Source organism: Aphelocoma coerulescens, assembly GCF_041296385.1.
Source record: "Aphelocoma coerulescens isolate FSJ_1873_10779 chromosome W unlocalized genomic scaffold, UR_Acoe_1.0 ChrW_unloc_scaf_1, whole genome shotgun sequence".
In the NCBI taxonomy this organism is placed as follows: Eukaryota; Metazoa; Chordata; class Aves; order Passeriformes; family Corvidae; genus Aphelocoma; species Aphelocoma coerulescens.
Window position 1 is genome coordinate 6229539 of NW_027184080.1, and position 21223 is coordinate 6250761.

Here is a 21223-nt window from a genome sequence, read left to right on the forward strand (position 1 = left end):
TCTACTGTACTATAAACAAAGCTTGGCAAGGTCGCAGGTGTTCATGGTTTATAAACTCTGCGAATATCTTCTGTGAGAGAGAAAAGTATCCCACGGACTTAGAAAGTAGCAAGAAAAATTCTTGCTAGCAGCATTTTTGTATCCACAACAAAGCTTATCATTAATCTTCGCAATTGTGAGATTGTTATACTGTGTGATTGGAACTCCTAAGACTTTTTTAGCCTTATTTTGTGTGTGCACTAACTTTTCCTGGTTTTTGTGGGATCATTTTGAGTGTTGCTGTGAGATTACAGTGGACATGATCTTTTTGTATGTGCTTTTATAAAAAGTGGTAGCTCCAAACAACATAGCAATCTACCTTCAGATACTGTGAGTGGGAATGAATGGATGGGGGTTTGAGAGGATGTGTCAAGTGCACTTGTGACAGGGTGTGTATATATGTTTGAGAACATATATATCAGCACCTACTAGGTGCTACGGTGCCGTCCCGGGCTAGCGCGATGTCCTGGTACCGAGCAAACTTCTGCCTGCCCCGAGCGGGGACAGATGGAGACCGAACGCAGAGCGGGGGGGCAGGCGAAGCACCTGCACTGGTTCGCCTTGCATCCCATTGTGAAGGGCATGCGAAAGAGGTAGGATAAAGCGGAGGGACTCCTCGTGGGGGAAGAGGGTTTCTTTGGAGAGCAGAAATCCACAGAAAAGCCGAAGCCACGCGGCTTGCGGGGGCGTTTTGTACTCCTGCCAAAGGGGTGTGTAAAACGCACAGTAACCAATGATACATCAACCAGGGGGCGTTACAGAGGCAGGGAGAAGGTATTACAACAAAGGGGGGAAGGGGTAGGCAGGGAGGAGTAACAGAGACCAATTAGCTGTCGAAGAACCTAGATCTCTCTGGAAAAGCAGCTAGATATGAGAAATATGGGGAAGGGAGAGCTGCAGCTAAAGGTAAGGCACGGATCGCAGCCTTTGGGGTGCTCCCTGTAATTTCAGGGGTTTGGGGCTGTGGAAGGATCAAACCAGTGGACTCTCTGGTCCCCTTGATCCAGCTGACCCTGGCTTTGGCCATGGATCACTGCAACACTAGGAATGTATGTATGTAGTATTAATTATGCTGCAATGTATAATCTCATGTTATTTAAACAGTATTACTACCATACACTGTTTTCTTTCCTTATGGTTCGAGTTGCACACTGAATGCAAAGGGTGTTGCAAATATAGACATTTATATTTCCTCCCCAATATATTTAATGGTATAAAAAGACTTTTTAACTTGCTATTCAAACAGATGTTATGCTTCCCCTTTATTGGAGGCTTTTAAGTGTACCTTTAAAGTGTGTTCACTACTCTGTATGTGAGCAACCTTGGGTTTTTACACAGTATAGAAAATCCAAATTTCAGTATGACAGGTTTATTGCTTATAGTATCAATATAACATTGCCATATTGCATAACTCAGTTAACAATATTAACACTTCCAGTTGGTGACTTTAATGTTGAAGCTTTTCTGTTCTCCTTCTCAGTTCTCCTAGCTGGATTTTATTTACATATAGCTGATTTCAGATTAGACTTGAGTTCTGAAGATAATGTAATTTGTTCCCCTCCTCCAAAAGAAACTTGAAAAGATGCTGAGGGTCTTCTGCAAAGTTTCTTCACTTTGACCATTATACTTGCTAAGTATGTACTCCTTTAGTATATAAACATTGACTTTAATCATTTATGTTGTTTATAAGAGAGTTGGTATACAATTAAAATAACTTGTAAAAGGGTATGGTTTTATTCCTGTGACTTAATGAACAAAATAAAGTTTTTAATGTTTTTCAGAGAAGTAGAATTTTTGATTTTTTTGCATCAAAAAAGGGTTGATGGTCATTCACTGCTAGAATACAGTTGTCCTAGGTGTGCTGCTTCTTAGCCTTCTGTATTTTCTTATAGGCTTAGCATGAAAAATTTTCCCTTATTTCTTTCTCTGTCAGGTCTCCAGAATGTTGTGCTGTAGAAGAATAAATTGGAACCCCATCCAGAACAAATAATGTTGTGAAATGGGAATTAACTTTGAGTTGACTGCCTTTCAAATAATACTTTTAGTTGTGCGGTTGAAAATATTGACTTCTTTAATACTTCAGACTATTAAGAATTTAAAGATGTTTTAGTGAAATAACTGGTTCTAAACATACCATAGTTAATCAAGGGATGTGATTTTTGACATCAAATTTATAATCATAAAAATGAACATTTTTGACATCCTAGATTTAATGTCAATACCGTGGTTACAATAGTAGAAGTGACACAACTACTAATATGGTTATAATTATTTGGTGCCATTTTGAGCTTTGTTCTTTGTAATTTCTGATACTTTTGTATGCCACTATGCTTGAGTATCAGTTACATTCTCAGACAATGTAATGTTTTCTATGCTGCTTGACCTTTGAAGGTTCTACAAACTAATTAATTACCACTATTGTTTTTGCTTATCTTTTAGTTACACATATAGTACTTCAGCCTGTCCATAGTTATCAATAACTAAAAATGCTAAATAAAAATATACTGTTATATCAACTTTAAAATATTAGTTTCCTCTCTCCCCCAGGCATTAAAGAATGGATTCCTCACAATAACATCAAAACAATTAAATCACCTAGAGTAAAAATTATTTTTTAGCAAATAAAATCATGTGGTTATTTTAAAAAGTGTGTGCTGTATATATCTTATAATACTTAAGTTCTCTATCTGAAAAAACCATCCATAGTTGTACAGATTTAACCATAACAAACACTACTACACTCATTATTGTCTTTGAAACGTAGAAAGAAGGATGCTCTTCTAACCTAGACATAAATGTGTAATCAACAAGGCACACTTCATGAATACTGAGGGAAAAGTAATCTTTCTGTAACTGGAGAAATCTTGCTGTGTACTATCCATTTTTTTGCTAGTAAAACACTGAAACTGAAGATTTAGGAGATGGAGCAACTAATTTGGTAAAATACTGAATTCCACTGTTACAATCCTGTGGCTGGTATTTTCTGGAATGTTACTTCATTTGCATGAGACTCTTGCGCAGACTCCCTTCCTGTGGTTGGTCTGTATAAACAGCACACATGTATGAGTTCCTAATCAGATCAGACCAGCTACAACCAAGTCTTTCCTATTGTGGCTGTCAAATGAGAAGAGGAAGGCCGACAAGACAGATATCCTGGTGAGAGTTTGTTATAGACCACCCAACCAGGATGAAGAGGCAGATGAAATATTCTATAAGAAGCTGGGAGAAGTCTCATGATTGCTGGCCCTTGTTCTCATGGGGGACTTCAACTTATCAGATGTCTGCAGGAAATACAACAGAGCAGAGAGGAAACAGTCTAGGAGGTGGGTGATGTGGTGGTTGGGGGCACAGCAATCATGAAATGAAAGAGTTCTCAATTCTCAGAGAAGTAAGGAGGGGGGTCAGCAGAAATGCCAGCTTGGAGTCCCAGAGGGCAGACTTTGGCCTGTTTAGGGGACTGGTTGAGAGAGTCCCTTGGAGGGCAGTCCTGAAGGGCAAAGAAGTCCAGGGAGGCTGGATATTCTTCAAGAAGGAAATCCTAAACACACAGGAGCAAAAAGACAAGCCAGTAGGGAAGAAGACCAGCCTGGCTGAACAGAGAACTTTGTCTGAAACTCAGGAAAAGGAGAGTTTATGCCCTTTGGAAGAAGGGGAAGGCAACTCAGGAGGACTACAAAGATGTTGTGAGGTTATACAAGAAGAAAATTAGAAGGGCCTAAACCCTGTAGTGGTTTGGTTCAAAATATCCCTTACTTACTTATTTTGCTTCTGTGAGATAAGAATTAGGAGAAAAGCAAAGCAGGCACAAAACTTGAAAGAATATAAGGAAGTTTATTAACAGACCTAAAAGAAAAAAAAAGACAGACTAAACCTTCAGAACACTTCTCCTCCCCCCACCTTTTTCCCTTCTCCCACTGTGACAATGTAAAAAGACAGCCCTGGAGATTTTCCAGTCAGTTTACCACTTCTATAATAACCTTTTTCAGTTCACTTAGGGAGAGGAGTCTCTCTTGCTCATGCTATGGAGACATCTCCACAAGAAGTTCTCTCACGGCTTCAGTGTCACAGCGAGACAGCCACCCAGGTTGGTTCTCTGCTCACATGTGAAAAGTCCCTTCCCTCGACTTACAGCTTTCCCCACAACTGTTTTCGAGGGTCCAATCTTGAACTAATGGGGTTCTATTTTAAGGATAAGCTGTTCAGAAGCAAAGGTTCTCTCCACCTATCTCTGGGAGCATCTTCATCTCTAGGAACAGAGGTCTTCTCCTTCCCTGGGAGCAAGAGTCCTCATCACTTCCATCTCTCCCTGTTCAAGCTTCTCATCAAATTACAGCTACTTCAACATTTGCTTAATTTCAGCACTGGTACTTTTGCTCATGGTTGCGGTTTGGACGCTTCACCCCCTCATGCTTTCATGAAATTACAACAGGTACTCTAATATATCATAGTCCATCACCATAGCTTTACAACAGAATTTCCGCTTCTAGGCTTGAAGCATCTCCTCTTTCTCCTTTCTTAGGGTTTCAGCTCTTGCTTCTTTACTGACTTTGGTGTCTGTATGGTGTTTTCTTCACTTGCCTTCACCTTTCCTCCTCCTCTGACTCAGAAGAGGATTGATGTCTGCAGGTTTCATCTGTTCTGGAGGAAAGTTACAGCACTAAAGGGGTTAATCTCACCTGGCCCCGCAGCTGGAATTCGACTCTTGCTGTTGGTCACATGATCTTTGCTGGGCAGGGCAGCCTCAGATGACTTTTCAGCCGAACTGGAGGGGGGGGAGCCAGGCTTCGCTGCCTGCATGGAGCAGGGCTGCAGGGGCTGGCCCTCACTGAGGGCTGTGGGTGGAACAGGGCCGCACGGCTCCAGGATGGCTGTCTCCCGGCCCGGCCCGGCCCCACTGGGCTGCACGGGCCCCTCAGTTACCTGTCCAAAAGCTGGAAGCAAGAGAGAGCTTTCCCGGGGTTTGTTTGTTCTTAAATGTGGATCACAGAGGTGTGTCAAGCTTCTTAAGTGGCTTAAAAAGTTGCCAATATTCAAACTAGCCAATTGATTGGTTCTGTTAGGTCATAGAGGAAGCTGTAAGCACCTCTTTGCAAGAGAATCACTTCTGTGGCTGATGGAGCCTTCTTTACCTATGTTAAACCATGACAACTCATCTAGAACTTAATCTTGCCCCTGCTGTAAAAGACAATTTAAAAGACTTATGGTCCAGACCCTTCACCAGCTTTGTTGTCCTTCGAACATACTCCAGCACCTGTAGTGTGGGGCCAAGAAGTGAACACAGTACTTGAGGTGCGGCCTCACCAGTGCTGAGTACAGGGGGATAATCACTTTTCTAGTCCTGCTGGCCACACTACTGCTGATACAAGCTAGGATGACATTGGCCTTCTTGGCCACCTGGGCGCACTTCTGGCTCATACTCATCTGTCTGTCTACCAATACCCGCAGGCCCTTTTCTGTCAGGCAGCTTTCTAGACATTCTTCTCCAAGCCTGTAGTGTTGGATGGGGTTGTTGTGACAAATGCAAGTCCCTTGTTGAACCTCATATAATTGGCCTTATCCCATCAATCCAGCCTGTTCAGACCCCTCTTCAGAGCCTTTATACCCTCAAGCAGATCAAACTTCCCACCCAATTGGTGTTGTCTACAAACTTACTGAGGTTGCACGTAGTCCCCTCATCCAGATCAATCAAGATATTAAACAGAAGTAACCCCAATACTGTGCCCTGGGGAACACCATTTGCAAGAAGCCACCAACTGTGACTAGCAACCAACACACCCTTCACCAAAACTCTCTGGGCCTGGCCATCCAACCAGTTTGTTACCCAACAAGGAGTACACTTGTCCAAGCCATTAGCAGCCAGTTTCTCCAGGAGCATGCTGGGGGAAAGGATGTCAAAGGCTTGCTTTACTTATGTCGAGGTAGACAACATCCCCAGCCTTTCCTTCATCCACCAAGCAGGTCACCCTTCCATAAAAGGAGACCAGGTTAGTCAAGCAGGACCTGCCTTTCATAAACTCATGCTGGCTGGGCCTGATCCCCTGGTTGTTCTGTATGTGTGTAGCGGGTTTGGGTTTGTAACCGGGCAGAAACACCAATTTAGTGTAGTGTAATACTCATTACTGTTTACCTTGTGTGAGATAAGAATTAGGAGAAATGAAAAGCAAGCACTAAACTTGAAAGAATATATAGAAGTTTATTAACAGACCTAAAAGAGGGAAAAAAAAAAAATCATACCACATCTTCAGAACTCTTCTCCTCCCCTCACCTTTCTCCCTTCTCCCACTGACAATGAAAAAAGACAGCCCTTGAGATGTTCAGTCTGTTTACTACTTCCATAATAACCTTGTTCAGTTCATTTAGGAAGAGGAGTCTCTCTTGCCCATGCTATGAAAACATTATCACAACGAGCCAGCTGCCTGGGTTGGTCCTCTGCTCGCATGCGAGTCCCTTCCCACGACTTGCAGCTTTTCCCACAACTGCTTTCGAGGGTCCACTCTTGAAGTTTTTTGGGGTACAATTTTAAGGTTGAGCTGTTCAGAAACAAAAGTTCTCTTCACCTATCTCTGGGAACATTTCGTCTCTAAGAAATCTCTGGGAGCATCTCTAGGAACTGAGGTCTTCTCCTTTTCCATTTGGAGCAAAAGTCCTCATCGCTTCCATCGCTCTCTGTTCAAACTTCTCATGAAATTACAGCTGCGTCAGCATCTGCCTATCTTAGCGCAGGTGCTTTTGCTTACAAGTTGAACACTCCACCCCCCATGCCTTCATGAAATTACAATGGGTACTCTGATATGTCATAGCTTTACAACAGAATTTCGGCTTTAAGCATCTCCTCTTTCTCTTCCCTCAGGTTTTCAGCTCTTCATAGCACTAAAAGGGTTAATTTCACTTAGGCCTTGCAGCTGGAATGTTCCTTATCACTGTCGGTCACATGACCTCTGCCAGACAGTGGTGCAGCTTTAGGTGAAATCTTGGCCACAGTGGAGGGGGGGGAGCCGAGCCACTCAGGCTGCCCACAGCCCTGCTGTGGAGGAAGGAGGGGGGGGGGGTTCCGCGGGTGGAACAGGGCCCATCAGCTCCAGGATGGCTGTGGCCTGGCCCGGCCTGGCCCGAGCACGGCCTGGGCCAGGCCCGCTGGCTCCCGTACGGGACCCTGCAGCCACCTGTCCCAGCACCGGAAATGAGAGAGCTCTGCTCAGGGTTTGTCTATTCTTAAGTGTGCATCACAGAGGCAGTCACAACTTTAAGTGGCTTAAAGAATTGTCCATATTCAAACTGGCCAGCTGATAGGTTCTATCAGGTCACAGAGGAAGCTGTAAGCACCTCTTTGCAAGAACATCACTTCTGGGACTATGCTTGCTAACCCATGACAATGTGCCATGTGATGGTACTCAAGATGATCTGCTTGATAACCTCCCCCTTCACTGAGGTCAGACTGATAAGCCTGTAGTTCCCTGGAAATGACAGGAGGTATGGCCTGAACCTTAACTAAAATAACAAAACACCTTGTTGTGGTTTAAGAGACAGGTGTCTGCCCAGGAAGGCAGGAACTTTCCTGGAATGGAATATATGATCCCCCTTCCCTCCAAATTATTATAATTTTGAAATTATGGGGCTTTCAGGCGAAGATATCAGAAGAGGAATAACAGTTCTTTACTAGTATATATATATAAAGAGAAACAAACAACAACAACAGCAGCAATGACAAATAAAACCAGAATCCCAATAACAGCCTTCTCTCGCCTGTCAAGCACTTTCCCCTTCGGTGTAGTTATGACAACAGCTGTCAGGAGCGCTGTTGGCTCCTGGTGAGGCAGGGCAGGTGTGGTGATTCCCCTGTGGCTGCAGGGGGTGCTGTGGCACAAGCTCAGCAGCTTCTCCACATGGCAATGGTGGCTCAGGTGACAGGGGAGAGAGGAGGTGGCTCTCCTTGCAAAACTTACGGGGGGCAGCTGGTCTCAGTGCCACTCCGGGAGGTGAGCTGGACTGTAGCAGTAGCCTTGGAACAGTGGTCTGGAACAGCAGAGGTGAGTAGACCCTGGGAGTGGCGAATTGAAGTTTAGCAATAACTCCGAAGTGGTGGCAGAAGCAGTGGGGGGTGCAGGTGGATGTGGGGTGTCAAGCTAAAGTATAGCGAAAACCCCTGAAGAGGCGGCAGAAAACAGCGGGGACTGGGCTGGAGATTGCTCCCTTGCACAGCTCACTGGCAACGGCTGGTCCCGAGGTAGGGCCGCCGTGCAGGGGGAACTGCCCAGCGAGGGATGCTCCCAGCTCCCAGCACCACACTCACCGACTCTGGGCTCCCAAGCGGCAGAAGAGCAGAGAAGCAAGCCAGCAGGCCCTGGTCATAGTGTTGAAAGAAAAAGAAAACCAAGAGGGGAAAACCCAAAAACCACAGGGCAATAGGATCTCAGGTCAGATTCCCCTACCATGCCATGTGGCTGCTGTGTTGATCCCCCCCACCAGAAGGAGGAGCAGCTCCTGGGCTCCAACCCCCCACAGAATCCTGGACCACCCTTCACCCATTGCAATATTCCTAAGCCAGTGGGGAGGCAGTGACAATTCCGGACACAATACAAAAACAGAAACAAAATGGCTATGGGATACAAACCATCCCCAAGACACACCTTAAATGACAGCTGCTGCCTGTGTACAAGGATCCCCCATTCTTCACCCTGTCAAATCCTTTCTTGGAGAAATAAACCCAGAAGTGCCCATACTGGAAACAGTGCATTGATGTGTAGCAGCCTACATGGCTTGTGAGGTCTGCTGCGTTAAGTCTAGATCACTGGAAAGTCTTGAGTTTGCTTAAGAGAATTATACAATCATAGAATGGCCTGAGTTGGAAGGGACCTTAAAGATCATCTAGTTCCAAGCCCCCCTACCATGGGCAGGGACACCTTTCAGTAGACCAGGTTGCTCAGAGCCCCATCTAGCCTAGCCTTGAACACTTTCAGGGATGGGGCATCAAGAATTTCTCTTGGCAATGTTCCAGTGCCTCAGCACCCTCACAGTAAAGAATTTTTTCTTAATATCTAATCTAAACCTACTCTCAGTTTAAAGCTATCCCCCCTTGTCCTGTCACTACATGCTCTTGTAAAACATCCTCTCTCCATCTTTCTTGTAGGCTCACTTCAGATACTGGAAGACAGCAATTAGCTCACTCCAAAGACTTCTCTTCTTCAAGCTGAACAAACCCAACTGTGTCAGCCTTTCCTCATAGGAAAGGTGCTCCATCCCTCCTATGCCTTAAAGACCTAGATATAAAACAACACACTTTCAAGGCAATATTAGTATAGGAGGTAATATAAAGGCTGGTCTTTATTGGAGGCCTCCAAGGGGTAGATATGGAAAATGCCCTCCCCCGCATGGGGTGAATATAGTTTTATAAATTTAGCAAATTAGCATAACTGACTGCCGCGATGCCCGCTGGGTGGTTAGCTCAGGGGCCGGGCACCGGGAAATTTCCTTGACTGCCGCAGTAGCAGGTGACGGGTGCCAAGGGAGAGCGGGAGGCTGCCTTTGTGTCCTCTATGAACAGTTCCCACTCAGCCCGGTCAGCTCGGGACACAGCAGGCTGCGGGGGACAGCCTCTGATATCGGAGGGATCAGAGGTCTGGCTCGTGGGTCCTTCCAAGGGACCGCGGCGACAAAGGCAGACGGCGGAGGAAAGGAGGCAGGCTCAGAGTTGGGTTAAATCCAGAAAGTTTATTGGCCCTCCGAACGGGGGGGGGGGCTCAACCACCAGGGGGTGCCCAACTCTGCGCACCTGCCGATCTCGTGCAGGGGATTTTATGGGGGGGGGAGAACTGGGGGGGGGGTGTACAGAACAACCAACCAGGGAAGGGAAGGGTGCGGCAAACAGAACGAGGGACACATAAGGGAACCAACTGTAACAGGGGAAGGGAGGGACTTCTTTCCCAGGACCAGTCACCTGGCCCCCTGGCTAGAACTTTCCAGAAGCCTGGGAGGGGTGCCAGAGTGACAGACAGGGTCCTGGGAGGAGACAAAAATGACAGATAGGGTGATTTAAATAAAACAGGGGGGGCACCAACTGGGGTACACCAAACTTAAAGAACTTAGAGGGGAGACCCGGGCTGAACCAAAGCAAACACACTCCCACATCTCCTCCTTTTTTGTTTTTTTTTAAGATGACATGAATTCGGGTTGGGGACAGTACTCTGAGTCCGGGTACAGGTCCCCGAACCATGTCATCTCCTGGGCCATAGGCTCGAGTTCAAAGTCTTTGGGGAGCTCTGCTTGGTTGATGTCTGCAGGGGAGGATGAGCTCATAATCATGTTGGTTAGCAGTCTTTTCAGCAGTCCGAACATAATTATGACAACCAAGAGAATAAAAAACAAGATCAGTCCGGTTCGGAGAATGGATCCAGCCCATCCGGATAATCCCCATCCGCTGAAGATGACGGCACAGGACCCATCTCCGATGTCTCCAAACTAAAACAAAACTTAGAAAAATGAGGTTGAAACTGGGGATAACAACTGGGATAAACTTGGGCTCAGGGGTTAGAGAGGCACACGACTAACCTACCCCGGTCTTGGGGGGTATTTGATCTCCCTTCCTGACGGTCTGGGAGATACATGGTTTCACCCACTTTGATGGGATCCACCTAGGGCCCTCGGGGGTGGATACACATGCGTACCCTTTCCCCCAGGTAACTAGTTCATAAGGCCCTTGTATCTCCCTAGTCTCCGAGTCCTTAACCAACACCGGAGGCCTTTCTTTCATTTGCAACCCCTGAGACCGCCCAAAGTGCCGCACGATTGGTGGGTTCAGGTTCTCAAAGGCACAGCTGAGGAAATTTAGGGTGAACAATGCCTTTGAGAGCCTGACAGCAGGTGACTCTAGCTTTTTGGAGGAGCACTGGCGCTGGAGCATTCTTTTGATGTTTTGGTGGGCCCTCTCTACAATGGCTTGACCTGTCGGGGAATAAGGGATGCCAGTCTTGTGTTCTATTCCCCATTGCTGCAGGAAGCTCCTGAACTCCTTGGACGTATACTCTGGGCCATTGTCCGTTTTGATGACTTTGGGGATGCCCAGGGTAGCGAATGCCTGCACTAAGTGCTTTTGGACATCGCTAGCCTTTTCCCCTGTGTGGGCAGAGGCAAAAACTGCTCCCGAGAAGGTATCAACTGACACATGTACGTACTTCATTCTGCCGAATGAAGCAACATGCGTCATGTCCATCTGCCAGACTTCACAGCTGTTAAGTCCACGGGGGTTTGCGCCAGTACTAATGGCAGGAAGAGCTAGCTGGTGACATTCTGGACATGCAGCCACAATCGCCCTGGCCTGGTCATGCTTTAGATTGAATTGACGAACCAGGGCAGGAGCGTTCTGATGGAACAGCTGATGGCTGATTTTGGCCTGCTCAAACATGTTTGGAGTCAGGGCCATCGCAGCTGGCGCATCTGCCCTCCTGTTGCCTTCTGCGATGAACCCGGGCAGGTCCGTGTGTGACCTGACGTGCATCACGTAAAACGGTTGCTCTCGGTGGGAGACCAGATTTATTAACTTTGAGAGCAACTCATACAAGGCCATGTTGGAGACTTCACGCAAAATGGCGTGCTCGGCTCTGGAGACTACCCCTGCAACATATGCAGAGTCTGTTACCAAATTTAGGGGTTCGGGGAACCTTTCGAAAGCCCTGACGACTGCGTCCAACTCAGCAACCTGAGGCGATCCTTCCACCTCTTTGATGTCAGTCTCCCACCGCTGAGTTTGGGAATTTTTCCAAGACGCCCCGGACGCGTCAGTAAAAACTGTCAAGGCCTTTAGAGGTTCCTTGCTCCGAACACTTATTGTATTTAACTCGAATTGAACTTCCGAATTGAAAATTTTTTGGGCTGGCCTATGCAAAGAAATTTGGCCTGTGTAGTCCTCCAGAGCAAACTGCAATGCTTCACAATCTCGAAGCAGGCTCTCCAACATCACCTTAGTAATTTGGCCCGTTTTTGTCCTAATTGCAGTCGAAGTCACATCCTGATAACTCTCTGATCCGGATCCTAGCCTTCCGGATCAGTTCAGCCATCAGCTCTTGTGGCTGTGTCATCCTCTTGGACCGATGATGGCTGAGAAATACCCACTCTATGATTAAGAGGGGATCCCTCCGGTCCTGGTCCTTTTTGCTCTTCTTTTTGTTGTCTTCCCATTGGAAGACAACCCCGTGCAAGTGTGGCAGGTTACCCAGGATGATGAATTTGAATGGCAAGTCAGGCCTACACCTGCTTGCCTGCCTGGTGGACATTAGATGTTGCACCTTCTCCAGAGCTGTTTGTGCCTCTGGGGTGAGTGTCCGGGGAGAACTAAGCTCCTCTCCCCCTTTTAGTAAATCAAAAAGGGGGGCTAGGTCTTTGGTGGACAAACCCAGCCACGGCCTCACCCAATTTAAAGACCCACACAGCTGGTGGACATCTGCCAGAGTCTTGATGTTAGTATTAATAGCCAATTTTTGTGGCACAATGGTCCGCTTTGTAATTTCTAGGCCCAGGTACTTCCAAGGTGGCATCCGTTGAATCTTTCCCTCTTGGAGCTCGAACCCTGCAGCAACCAATGCATTGATTGTCAGGTCGAGCACACTGGCAAGCATGTCATTGTCGGGGGCACACACGAGGACATCATCCATATAATGGAAGATGATGGCCTTTTTTGCTGCTGCGTGAACTGGGGCAAGCAAGGAAGAGACATACCATTGGCAGATGGTCGGGCTGTTCTTCATACCCTGTGGCAACACCTTCCAATGGTATCTTTTCCTTGGGGCTTCTCGATTGATAACAGGAATCGAGAAGGCAAAACGCGAGGCATCATCAGGGTGCAGGGGAATTTGGAAAAAGCAGTCTTTAATATCAATTACTGCCAGATTCCAATTTTGAGCGAGCATCGTTGGGGATGGCATCCCTGGTTGGAGAGAGCCCATGTCCTCAATAACATTGTTAATTTGATGAAGGTCCTGGAGGAGCCGCCATTTGTCTTTGTTAGGCTTTTTGATAACAAAGACAGGGGAATTCCACGGGCTGTTGGATTCCACGATATTCCCCTTTTCAAGTTGCTCCTCCACGAGCTTCTCGAGCGCCTTCAATTTCTCACCATAGAGCGACCACTGTTCTACCCAAACGGGCTGATCAGTTTTCCAATTCAGTTTTTGAATAGGGCGCTCTTCAGTGGCCGCAACCCAAAAATTTTTCGGGGGGTCAGGTAGGTCAATTGTGACTCCCCACTGCTGCATGAGATCTCTCCCCAAGAGGGGTTCCTTGTAGTCTAATACGAATGGACGTATGTTTGCCAATTGTCCGCTCGGTCCCTTAATTTGCACAATGCTCTTTGATTGTTTGGCCAATTGAATGCCCCCAACACCTTGCACCTGTCCAGCCACGTTCTGCAATTCCCAATGTGCCGGCCATTCCCGTGTGGGAATGATCGTCACATCTGCCCCTGTGTCTAGAAGCCCTCTGAGGTGTAGGACTTCCTCCCCTCTGTTGACCTTGCAGCCTACCCGAGGCTTCTCTGTCCCTATAGCATGTGTGGCACACACCGTTGGGGGTGGCCTTTCCACAGGGATAGCCTGGGAGACTGTCTGCCCTCTGGGCAGGAACAGAGGTGGGTGGACACAGCGCAGCCAGAGAACGGGTCCTTCGGGACTAGATGTCATCAGTCCCAGAGCGACTTCGATCTCTTGTGGTGTGCAGGTAACACTTCCGACTATGACATACCTGTCAGGGCCTTGGTCTTCTGCCCACAGCTCACCACCAGTGCTTACGGGTGCGGTATGCCACTCTTTGGTCTTTAGGTGGAGTGGTGTCAACAGCTGCAACCTGAAAGAACCATCAGAAAAGGAAGTCAAGTCCGGTTTTAAGGTCGTGTCCAATAGTTTGGTCTCTCTAAGTTTCCCCTCCCCCTCGCGTCCCGTCCCTTTTTTGTCTTCACCACTCCAACGCGGGGCGGGCGCGCGCTCCCCATTCAGTTTTTTTGTTGCAGTTGGCCCTCCTGTCCCCCAGGTTCATGTTCCTTTTTAAACTGCAGGAACTGCCACTTGAGCGGGCAGTCCCTTGTCCAATGTCCAGGCCGGTCACATAGGAAGCAGGTGTTCCTGGCCTGCGGGGCTCGCTTTTGGCCATTCGCAGTTGGAGGTGGTTTGGTGTTCAGGCCCGTGGTCCTCCTCTGGTCCGCTGCAGGGCGATGCGTTGCTGTTCCCACTGAGGCCATTCCTCTGGGCTGCTGTCTCTCTGAGCTGGTAGGTTGCAGGAGTGGTGCCTTTGCAGTGCAAACTTCCAACATAGTCTGTATGGTTGGCGGGGGGTCCAGGGGGAGGCTCAGGATGGCTGTCTTGCATTGAGGGTTGGCATTCACCATAGCCATTTCTGCAATGACCTCTTCCCTGGCCGCCGGCTGCTTGACCTGCAACTCTACAGCTCGGGTTAGTCTCTCCACAAACTTTAGGAATGACTCAGTGGGTTGCTGCTGGACCTGCGAGTAGGATTCTACGGGCACATCAGGCCTCAGACCAAGGAATGCCTTACCGGCCGCTTCCTTGACCTGTTGCAGAACCTCCAAAGGCAAGCCTTGAGCTTGCTTCGGTGCCAAAGCCCAATCTCCTTCGCCGCTTAGATGGTCCAATGTAAGCCCCTGATTATCGGCATCAACGGCCGTATCAGAACCTTGCAAGAGTGCTGGAAGGAGTCTGCGGAGCTCCCTTTCCCACGCTGCCTTCCAGAGCAGAAACTCTGCTGAGGAAAGCAGGCATGAGAAAAGCTGACGCAAATCAAAGGGTGTCATTACTGCTCCGGAGAGACTTGCCTTTAAGAGGCCACGAAAATATTCGCTTTCTCTCCCAAACTCCTTCTGTGCCTTGCAGAGTTCCTTTGTTGTTTGGTGGGAGAGGGGTTCCCAGCTGACATGGGTTGTTCCTCCTCTCCGGGACCTCTGATAAAAAACCGGAGCGGCTGAGGGAATGGGATCCAGTTCCGGGTTCCGGTCCTCCGGCCCCCCCCCCTTCCGGCCAGACACCGTGGGAACTGGAAGGACAGGCGTGGGAACCGGAAGCAGGAAGTGGGTGGCAGCCGGGCATGGAGCCGCGATTTCTGGGGGCCGAGCACGGGGGTGTGCACTGGTGACAGGTAGGAGGGGTAAGAGGGGTGGAACCAGCTTGGGAGTAGGAGGGGTCGGGGTGAAAGGGGTTGGGACTCGGGAGAAAGGGATTTCGGGTGGAAAAGGGCGGGGAAAAGCAAGAGGGGGTTTCTGCCACGTGGCGCCCGCCATCTTGTCCTCCTCGGGCAGGGAGGGCATTTTCTAAACTCTCTGGACAGCCGAACCGAACTCGGGGTCTAACAACTGGGGAAGCCGGGGAACGGGATAAGCCTCGGGCAGTCTGGCCGGGACTGTCCGAGTGGGGGCTCCGAGAACCCCGAGGAGAGCCAGGGAGACGGTGGCAGCCCTGCGCATCGCGGGTTGCTCTCCTCAGGATGCCCGTTTGAGGGGACACGGGTTCGGGAGATGGGTTAGGGGTAACAACTGGGGAATTCGGGGTTGTTCATCCTTCCCTCTCCCTTTTTTTATTCAACGCCGACCTAATCTGCAAGTACAGAAAGGAGAAATCTTTCTCTTTGGCAGAATTAGATGGTGCCAGTTTTTCTCCCGCGGCATTCCAAAAGGAAACGCTCAAAACCCAATCCTGAGCACACTGAGGGAAGTGCAGAAACAGCCACCGAATAAACCGTTTTAAACATCCCTTTGAAAAACTTATCCCCTCACCCTCAAGGAGTCCCGCAACTTGCAGAAATGCCCCCTTCTGTGCTGTGGAGAGTGTAGTGCCCATAGCCGACAGCACAGCGTCTGGAGCTAAACTTCAAGCCTGGAACGCCGGTTTTCCCAAAAACCAACCGGAGACAAGCGAACCGCGCTTGTCCCGGGGCTGCGCAGCCTACGTTCGGCTCTTCAAGAGACGGGGACCGTCCTGCATTCGGCTCTTTGAGAGCCGGGGACACTGGTCCCTCCGAAAGCCTTTACCGGCTTTGAGGCAAGTTTTTCCCCCCCCGGGGAAAAATACTTACCTGACTGGCGTCCAGGTTAGCTCCAGGCGACCGGGTCCTCCGCTGAGAACGACTTCGTGGTGCGAGCGAAGCTACCGTCCTCACCCCCAGGAACGCAGCTCACTAAAACGGAGCGTGCTTCAGCTGGGGTAGCTTGACGTCCCGATGATGCACTTGCCGAAGCAATCAGTCCCTTCCGTGGGGTCCGATGGAAGCGGGGCCCCACGCCCGGGCGCCAAGCTGCCTTTGCCGAGGAAGCCCCTTCCGTGGGGTCCGATGGAACGGGAAGCCCCACGCTTGGGCACCAAGCTGCCTTTGTGTCCTCTATGAACAGTTCCCATTCAGCCCGGTCAGCTCGGGACACAGCAGGCTGCGGGGGACAGCCTCTGATATCGGAGGGATCAGAGGTCTGGCTCGTGGGTCCTTCCAAGGGACCGCGGCGACAAAGGCAGACGGCGGAGGAAAGGAGGCAGGCTCAGAGTTGGGTTAAATCCAGAAAGTTTATTGGCCCTCCGAACGGGGGGGGGGGGCTCAACCACCAGGGGGTGCCCAACTCTGCGCACCTGCCGATCTCGTGCAGGGGATTTTATGGGGGGGGGGAGAACTGGGGGGGGGGGGGGTGTACAGAACAACCAACCAGGGAAGGGAAGGGTGCGGCAAACAGAACGAGGGACACATAAGGGAACCAACTGTAACAGGGGAAGGGAGGGACTTCTTTCCCAGGACCAGTCACCTGGCCCCCTGGCTAGAACTTTCCAGAAGCCTGGGAGGGGTGCCAGAGTGACAGACAGGGTCCTGGGAGGAGACAAAAATGACAGATAGGGTGATTTAAATAAAACAGGGGGGGCACCAACTGGGGTACACCAAACTTAAAGAACTTAGAGGGGAGACCCGGACTGAACCAAAGCAAACACACTCCCACAGGAGGCTAAGCGAGGTCCAGGCAAGGCTCACTTTAGCCACCGATGGAAAAGGCGCAAGGAGAGACGAAGCAACGAGGGACTCTTCTCGGGGAGCAGGAACAGGTTTATTGGAGCCCGGGAGAGAGGGGCCGAGAAGAGCAAAGAAAAGTCTCTGACAAGGGATTTTCTACCCCACTGCTCAGGGTGGAGCAATCAAAACATCCAATAACAGAACAGACAAGGGGTGTTACATAGGCAGGGATGCATACAACTTAACCAATGGGGAGAGAGGTAGGTGGAGAGGCTGAGCACAGGCCAATGGCAGAGTGATGTGGTGACCAAGGGAGGGGAGAGCGGTGCTTATTGAAGACGTGCAGGGTGTCAAGTCTTTCCTGCCTTGGCTAATGAACTTTCTTGCCAGACAGCCTGAGGGTGGCTATGTTGTGGCGGGCAGCTATCTTAGGGTTCCTGGGCCTCATGAGAATTAAACCACTGGACCTTTTGTCCAATGGGGCCCAGGACACCCTGGCAAGAGCCATGGCTCACTGCAACAGCTGACAAGAATCACTAGTTACAAGCATAAGTGATGAAGTAATTCCCCCTTTTTGGTTCAATGTTGTTGCGCGCCATGCATGGCTTTGCGGTGCCGGAGTGCAATGCCGCGACCTTCCAAAAGCGTCTCCTTAGTGAAGCCGCTTGGCAGGACCAGCATACACTCACACATGCGTGCACGCACAAACACACAGATAGCTCCAGTAAATGGATTGACAGCAAATAGGCAGGAAGGGTCTCCATTTGGGGTTCCACGGACAGAGGTTTATTGCAGCCACACCATGAAGGGATCCAGGGACAAAGATTGAGAACAATGGAGAGACCAGGGTTATATAGGGGAGCAGAGAGAGCATCAGGGACCAATGCTCGGAGGGCACCGGGGCAGTAAACAGGCAGGACAGGGGAATGGGAGCCAATGGGGAAACGCTGGGGGAGTGGTGTCTTGGGGTGACTTTATGATGTGTATCCCATATCGTTGCCTATGCCCAGAAATTAATTTTTGTGCCTTTCTATGCCTCTAAACTGAGCCTGAGAGGGGGAAGGAAAACTGTGGGAGACAGAGGAGTAGAAACTCCTGCAATTAAAGGAGGCTTTGATTTACAACCCTGGAAGAGACTAGGTCTGGCTTAATTGACAAAGATTTGTGGACTTTAAGCAAAAGGATTACAAACTTGTGTTCCTATCATTATAAGTAAAATTGTACACTGGGTGTTTTGGTGAAGGGTTTTAAAATATAATAGTGTGATTTTATATAGTTTAAGTTAAGAATGTAGATGGTATAAGAGAGACATCTGTGTGTACGTGACATGAGAAGTTATTGGTCAAGACATAGCTGCATTGCAGTGAGAAGTGCCACAGGTGATAGGTCATTAATCTAAAACAAAGTGTCGTTTTAAGTATCTATTGGATTAGAAAGTTATAAATTACGATGTAACCCTAAATCTTGTGACTAGTCGCCATTACTCGTATGTGTTGTAAAATCTCACACCTCGACTGATGCGTTTTGTTATTTTAAACAATAAATTCGTGTAGTTGCATAGTCCCATCCCTGAAAAGTTATTTTCCTCCGACACGTGAAGCGCGAGAAACGGACAAGTGGTGCCCGGTGTGCGGCGGATTTACAGCACAGAGGTCGGAGTAGGATGAGGAGGATTCCCCCGGTCAACGTGAGTTAGCCGAACCCTGAAACGAAGGGTGATCCGGCGAGAGCTTAAGCTGAAAGGAAGCTTGACGAAGGGTCGCGGGTCGATTTCTCCCAAGCACGCCGGTAGGAAATCTGTCTTCAACGTTGAGTGAAGGCAGGGGCAGGGGAAGTAAAGAGATGGGTGAGAATATTTCAAAAGAACAGAGGGATGTTTATAATAAGTTAGATGCCTTGCTGAAGTTACATTCTGAGCCTCTTCCCAGCAAAGAAGTGAAAGATTTATTGCTTTGGGTTTTCCGTAATTGCCCTGATGTTGACTTTGAACTTCTTCTTACTAAATCAGTTTGGGATGATATTGCGACTAGACTTTACGATCTTGCTTCAAAACGCGATAAGGCGGCAGCTATGTTAATCCCTGCTTGCCGCGTGGTGATAGAATTGTTGAACAGCTCAGTGATTAATGGCGGCTCCGAAATTTTAACTGCGCCATGGGCTCCCTCTCAGTCGCCCCCTCCGGCCGCTTGTAATATTGCACCCGAAAGGGGGGGTGGTGAAGAAGAGAGGGGGGAGCCCTCGGAAGTGATGTATGGTGCCGGAGGGCGGGAGGCCTCGGAAATTACATCTCCGGAAATGACATCTTCGGAAGTGATGAAAACAAAGATGGATGCCCCCATGACAGCTCGGAGGGTTGCCGGTAGCACAGCAGAGGTGCAAACTCAGGATGAGTGTTTACCATCAGTGAATGAATCTAATGTAAGCCTTCAAGATATGAATAGGCTCTCCTCTGCCGATAAGCAGAGAGAAATAAATCTAAGGGAAAAGCCTGTTTTAACAAATTGGGATGTTATACATCGGGAGGTATCTAAAGAGGATGATCTTGTCCCAGCTCGTAAATCATTGTTAGCATTGCCGGTGAGATATGAGAGAAGAGGAGCAAACCCGAGATGGAGGAAGCTCGTGACAGTGTTGTAACAGAGATTAAAAGGGCTGGACTTGAGATTTCTATGTCAAAAATACAAGAAACTCCACCGTGGAAATATTTGGGATGGAAAATGACAGAACAGTCAATAAGGCCACAGAAAATACAGCTTCGAATTAAAGTTCATACTTTACAAGATTTGCAGCAGCTTTTGGGAGAGATAAATTGGATTAGAGTTACTTTAGGGATTACTAATGATGAACTTGCTCCAGTTTTTGATTTATTAAAGGGAGATTGTGACATTACTTCCCCAAGAACCCTCACACCTGAAGCTCTAAAGGCACTTGACAGAGTAACAGAGGCTTTACAGAAAAGACAAGCACATCGTTGTGTAGATTCACAACCATTCTTCCTTGCAGTACTGGGGGAAAAAATGCAATTGTATGGTCTTATATTTCAATGGGATGCTTCTGCCAAAGATCCCTTATTGATAATAGAATGGGGTTTTTTGCCTTACAGATCTCCAAAAACAATCTTCACAACGATGGAAATGTTAGCTCAGATTGTAATCAGAGGCAGGTCAAGGTTGTTAACTATGGCAGGCAAGGAGTTTGCGATAATTTATTTGCCTCTGAAGAAGCAATATTTTGATTGGGCATTACTAAACTCAGAAGAACTTCAGATTGCACTATTGAACTACCCAGGTACTTGTTCTATTCATTTCCCTAGTCATAAACTATTTCAGGCAAAATTAAGCTTTAGAGAAAGACCACTGTTAAGTGAAGTGCCTTTGGATGCTGTGACAATTTTTAGTGATGGGTCAGGGAAGACACATGGCTCGGTGGCAATGTGGCAAGACCCAGAAACCAAAATATGGAAACAGAACAGTCAAATAGTAGAGGGTTCAACCCAGGTAGTAGAACTTGCAGCAGTAGTTAGAGCATTTCAGCTTTTCCCAGAGCCTTTTAATTTGATTACAGATTCTGCTTATGTTGCTAATATAGTTAAGAGAATAGAAGGATCAGTTTTGAAGGATGTTAGCAATAATGCTCTGTATCGTCATCTTAAATGTCTTTATACACTTGTGCAAAATAGAACTAATCAATATTTTGTCTCCCATATTAGAGCTCATTCTTCACTCCCAGGATTCCTGGCGGAGGGCAACTCCAGGGCTGATAAGTTAACAGTTGCCATAGTGAACACCTTGCCAAATACTTTTGAACAAGCAAAGTTGAGTCATGCCTTTTTTCATCAGCATGCACAAGCTCTTATGAGAATGTTTCGTCTTTCCAGAGATCAGGCTAGAGCAATTGTAAATACCTGCCCAGATTGCCAACTGGTGCAGCCTCCTGTCTCCATGGGAGCAGTAAATCCTCGAGGGCTACAGAGTTTGCAATTGTGGCAAACGGATATCACTAAATATCCGTCTTTTGGAAAATATAAAAATATCCATCTATCAGTGGATACATTTTCCAATGCAGTTTTTGCTTCTGTACACACAGGAGAGACAGCAAATCATGTGTGTCAGCATTTTTTGCAAGCTTTCGCTTCCTTGGGGGTGCCTCAAGAAATAAAAACAGATAATGGTCCTGCTTATACAGCCCAGAAAGTAGCCACATTTTT